The following is a 6,060-nucleotide window of genomic DNA, read 5'->3' as shown; positions in this document are numbered from 1 at the left end:
ATTCCTGGGCAATTGGGACGAACAGAAATAAAGCTATATATGGAATTAGACGCATAACAATAAACACTCAAGTAGAATACAAAAAGAAGTCCTCAATAAAAGAGAGTTTTATTGTTACTTTCAACATTACGCATATTTTGCTATATAAACAACTCTTTACTGTTTCGCACTTTAATTTTTTATTTCCTTACAGTTGCATTTTCATTCTAGCTTAGCTACAAGTCGAAAATGTTACATCAACCTTCTCCAAAAAAAAGAAGAAGAAAAATGTTACATCAACATGGAAGATGAAAAGTCAGGAAAGGCAACTTCTCTTAATGTTAACTCTTCCACTTCCGTGTTTTGCAAAGAAAACGTGCAAAATGTTTTAAACAAATCACCATCCAATTGCAAAAGTCGATGATAAATCTTCTAGTAGCTAGGGCGCTAAATTAGATGTATAAGATTACACCCATTTTGTACACATTCGGTATATGACTATATTTAATTATACATTTATTTTCAGTTCGTTGTACTAATTTACATCATTTGTTCCTGTAGGGCTAGAGAATTTGTGGTCCCGGCCCACTTTCCATTAGGGCCCAAGGCCCGCGCCTAGGAGAGTGGTTGCTGTGAACAAGTAGTGAAAGACCAAATAGCCTAAAGATGCAGCCGAGGATGACCCTGTCCTCGGCATCCCAAGGCCTAAAAGGGAAGAACAACATGTCATTAAAGGCAGCCTTCAAAGCGCTCTCAAAAGAAAAGGCGAGTAGAATGAGACTCGCACGGGGGTACAGTGTGGGAGTGGTTCAAGGAGAAGACGTAACCTCTGCATTGAATGCGCCAACAAACGTCCTAGCCACATTGATGGGAAAAGACTCCTGAACAGTGTGACTTCAGTTATTGCAACTAACAGAAAGTAGGGGGAGGCGGCTGATGGGCAAGTGCTCGAATAGTTACTTGCCTGATCAACAAATGGAAGGTCAGGATCAACTGAGAAGACCTATATAATGTAAGGGCTTAAGCGCCAAAAGAAGAGGCTGGAACGATAGTACCCAGAAAGGAAAAGGAAGAATAAGAACATTAAGCTCAATGGACAAGGTCCATGGATAAACTTAGTTCTCCTCTGTGTGTCCACCATGAAAACCATGACTAACCACCGTCCAATGACCACGGCCTAACCTTTCAACCCACTCTCTACAAATTTTATTATTTGGGCTTTTAACGTACGTACCCAATATCAGTTTGGGATCGTTACAAATTGAGTCCTTACAATTCCTATTCATAGAATCCATTTGTATTTTTATTTATAGAATCTCCTCTAGTTGTTATTTTGTTTACATAATCACAAAAGTATATCGTTTTGTACAATAGTTATGCTTATAAAGAACTTTTGATGTTCGTATGTTGAACATGATAGCATGCTATTACATTTAACCTAGTCAGGGCCAACTCCACATTGTGTCTAGGGTTGTCACAAGACCACTGACTTGGAAAATAAAATAATTACTATTTTCTATGACAATTTTATTGTTAAAAAAAATTTGTGACTACCCTAAAATTTTTAGGCTCAATATAATAAATTTTGACCAAAGTTTGGCAATAGACTTGATTGTAGTATTATAAATTAACGTTACAACTCCATTCAATTTTTTTTTATTGGATATAAATTTTGACAAATCCCCACTATTGGATTACATTTTTTTTTTTTTATTCTCCATACTTACAAAAATTTCAAAAAGATCAAACATTAATAATTATATTATCAATCAAATTTTTAAATTTCAAATTTTTGTAATTTAAAATAATACATAAAAAATAAGTTATGGATTGAATAGTAAATAATATCCAATTGACATGAATTTTGAAATGTTTTTTAAGAACATGAACATGCAATTCAATGATTAGATTTTCAAAATATGTAGTCATATTAATATGGTTAATAAGAGTTGTAACTTTTTACTACAACTAAGTTTGTAGCAAAAATTTGTTCTTAAACTTTGGTTCTCTTAACAATATATTAGGTATTTACCAAAAAAAAATGCCCAAGAAATTTTTTATTAAAATAAAAATTTGAAAAAGATAGAGCTTACAACATTAATAATGAGATTATTATGTAACGATTTCAAAATAAGAAAATTCATAAAAGGAAATTGTAAAACTTTATATATTTGCATTTTTTTTTATCAATATATGAAGTTCTCTTTTTATTAGATTTTATATAATTTAAGTTTTTTTAATGACCACTTTAGAAAAAAAATTTGGAACCGCCACTGAACTTAGTTAATATATTTTGGATACTACAAATTATTTAGTTTTTGTTTGTTGAAAGTATATGGTTTATGATTTCGTTAATATTTGTGAACTAGTAAATATGGGTGTCTTTATTTGTTAAGGGATATGTTTAGTTGGCGTATATAATATTTATATTTTATGTATTTTTTCTTGTATAATTATATGAGATATTAATGATTATCAATGTGAATATATATATATACACACAAACTGTGGGAGTCAGAAACACAATAAAAATAAGACACTCATTCAAAACAGGGGGATTTTTTGTATAACTTACTAGTACAATTTATTTATTACAAGAAAAAGGGTGGGAATTCCATAATGGGAAGCTGAAACAGTTGATTAAGATAATTTGATTACAAATGTGAAGAGCAATGACATACATGCTGCCTTCTCGAGGTACAGGGGAATAGCAATTAAATAAAGGAAAAGAAAATCACCATATGACTCTAGCTCTTTTCTTTGTTTCTCTCTCAATATTTCTCGACCCCCTCTTTGTTGCAACCTCTCCCCTTTTTATAAGCATATTTCTCCCCCTTATCTCTCTAGTTGGTCTCTTTCTCCAGGTGGCCTGCTCCCAACTAGATTTCTTGGGGATATTTACCTCCTTTTTCCCTGGTTCCCCCCCCCCCTTGCGTTTTTATCTTGAAACAGGACTTTTGAAGGGTATTTGTACTATTTAGGTTGTCCTATATGTATTTAATGCGGAAGAGATTAGGTAGAGAACTTCTCATTAATGTGGAGGTGATAGTCTCTGTGATCCTTATCCTCTCAAGGAGTTTCCTGAGGTATACCTAGTGAGAATGGCATCTCGATTAAAAGAGGGATTAGTTCCCTAGGATCGCTCCTTTGCCTACTTCAAGGTCACTTGTGTTTATTACCTCGGAGTTTCAATGTTGGTGGCATACCTAGAACTTCACGGGAATTGTTTGGGGTGACATTTCCACTTATGACCCACAGAGATGGGCCTAACCCATTCTTTCGATTATGAGCTTTCAAGCCCTTTAGACCTCGACCCAGAATTGAACTTAAGCCCCCACACATATACTATATATAAGATGATTCCCCTTTTTCAACTAAAATTTTATGTGGTTCATAATATCATCTTTAGGGTAACTTTATTTAGAAATAGAGTCATAAATGTCAAATAACAAATGTCATTTTGAATTCAAAAAGAAAACTCATAAAATTTAGGATTTTTTTTTCTTCACGTTTAAAAAAGAAATTACAGTTACTACTTATCTCCAAAGTTTATCCTTTTTATTTGTTTGAAAGATAAAAAAATATATTTATAAATTATAATAGATGCAAATTATTTATCTTTACCCAAAAAAATAGAAGAGCCTATGAGTAAAATCAAGTCATCATTGGATCTCTTATAACATTTTTTTTTTCTTTTAAAAGAAAATATCTGAAATGAAAACATACATAGTGGCAACTTTCTCACTTCTCGGTAAAATCCTTGAAGATGAAAGACTGAAGTTACATAAGTAGTTGAGGGTACGCTTAAAATGAAAAAATTTGACTATAAAATTGGTTGTAGTCTAACACATGGCATACTATGATTGGTGAAGAATAAAGAAAAATACAAAAAGTAGAACAAAATTTTTTTGTATTCAGTTTGAATTAACTTCTTAAGGCTATGTGTTGCAAGAAATTTAAAATGCATATAATAATTGTTGAAAAACAAAGTTGAACATGCAACTCTGATTATTCTATTAATGTCAATGTTCTTAGATGTGATCTTTTAACCCTCAATCATTCATAGGTATTATGGACACACAAAAAGGCCATATGTGCAATTTAAATTAGATTTATACGAATAAATTGACCTTATATACCTTCTGAGTTATCTAAAACCAAACGTCGTGCTAAATGCTGATTCCATAATTGTTGGTATCCTAGTATAGCATCAATCCCTGGATCTTGTTCCCTATATGCTATATTCCCTGTATCGATAATAATGCGATAGTTGCAATCAGATCTGTTAGTTATTAGCTAAACAATTTACTTATTTAAAAAAAAATGGTAAGTCTATAGATATGTGAAACAGAAAATTTTTAAATTAAATTAGAAAAAACAAAGATTTCAAATTAATTTGTCACACCATTTTGTTATATTTATAAATTTGATAGTTACAATAAGGGATTTGAAAAGTGGATATTTCTGTTGAAAATACTAGAAAATGTTAGTTGAACTACAAGACTCTTGTTATGCACAATTTATTACATCCTTAAATGATAGGATTTAAAATATAATCTTCTTTTTTAACTATGTATGTACTTGTAAAATGAAAAATTATTAGGTACTCCCGGAGTACCATAAATGCGTACTCCCTTCTCTCACATGAATGGTGGGTCCCATTAATTAAATGATGGGACCCACCATTCATGTGAGAGGAAGGAGTACGCATTTATGGTACTCCGCGAGTACATAATAATTTCCCTTGTAAAATACTCTAGCACTAACTATGTTGTTTAGTAGTTTCTCAACAAAAAAAAAACTATGTGATTGAGTACTAACGATGTGATAGATAACCATTACAATTCTCCTCAAGAAGAAGATTAGACAATACCACTAAATTACAAGATTATGAATTCATTTAATGGGCAAAATGGGCAAATGCCCTTTTTGGGCAAAATAAGCAGCGTTCTGCCCTCTTTCTCAAACTAATTAGGGAAATGCCCCTCTTTTGTAACAGAATAATAGTAAAATCGAGTCATGTGAAGAACTCGATCTCACTATTATTGAGTTAGCTTCAGCTTCGTGCCACGCTAGTTGTCCAGCGTGGAATTGCTTTCTTTAATCCCTACATAACTCGATTATAAGGAAAACGAGTTATATAACCGACTATACAGATCTCGAGTTATGCTCTTGTTAAAGCTGTTTTCACACTGTCTTGTTGTCAGGCGTTCGGGTTCAAGTCTTTTAAGATAACTCGATTAATTGAATGTTGAGTTATAAAGCATACTCGAACTTCGTAAAATCGAGGTATTCTCGTATATTTCTTCTCCTCCCATTAACAATGTCTTGCTTTTTGTCTGAACTAAATTCCACTCTGCTCCACAGATCCACAGCTACTTCCGAACTGAACTAAAATTTATATCACCTCAAGTAAAAAACTCACACCAGAATTTTATGGCAATGGTATTTTCATTTGATATTGTACTGAATTTTTATTTTTTTGGTTGAATGAGTGTGAAGTAAGTACATTGGTGTGATTTTGGTTGTTTGTTGTAGTAAACGTTGGTCACAAGAGAATGAAATCTTTACTAGAGCAACATTTTGTATTGCACATAATCATCATTGGTCATAATCATATAGGCAGTGTACATAATCATCATTGGTCAGACATTAACAACAATATTTTGTATTGCACACAACGTATAGACATTAACAACAACGTCTAATGTATATGGTCAAATGTTAATGTTAGTATTTCATTTTTAGCATGTAATAGTACACAAATTTATAAATGTTTTTGTCGTGTACCATTTTATGCTGCATTACATTATTTACCAACAGTTGATGCACACTGTTAACTTGATCATTTGCTGTTATTGTATTCAGCGTCAATGTTTGGTTCTGGCAACCCACAACTCTATAGGCCTCACGATGTGTTCACAGCTATGGGTCGTTGTTGGGTATTAGAAGATGAGTTCAGCTATCCAATTAATTTGAATCTGCGAAATAGTGCTTACGTTCACAATACCATGAGACAGGAGTGGGCTTGGTTATTTCGTGAACAGCAAATATTTTATGATGATTTGGTTGGTTTTAAGT

The sequence above is a fragment of the Quercus lobata genome, chromosome 8, assembly GCF_001633185.2.
Source record: "Quercus lobata isolate SW786 chromosome 8, ValleyOak3.0 Primary Assembly, whole genome shotgun sequence".
Lineage (NCBI taxonomy): Eukaryota > Viridiplantae > Streptophyta > Magnoliopsida > Fagales > Fagaceae > Quercus > Quercus lobata.
Note: the sequence above shows the minus strand (reverse complement) of the source record.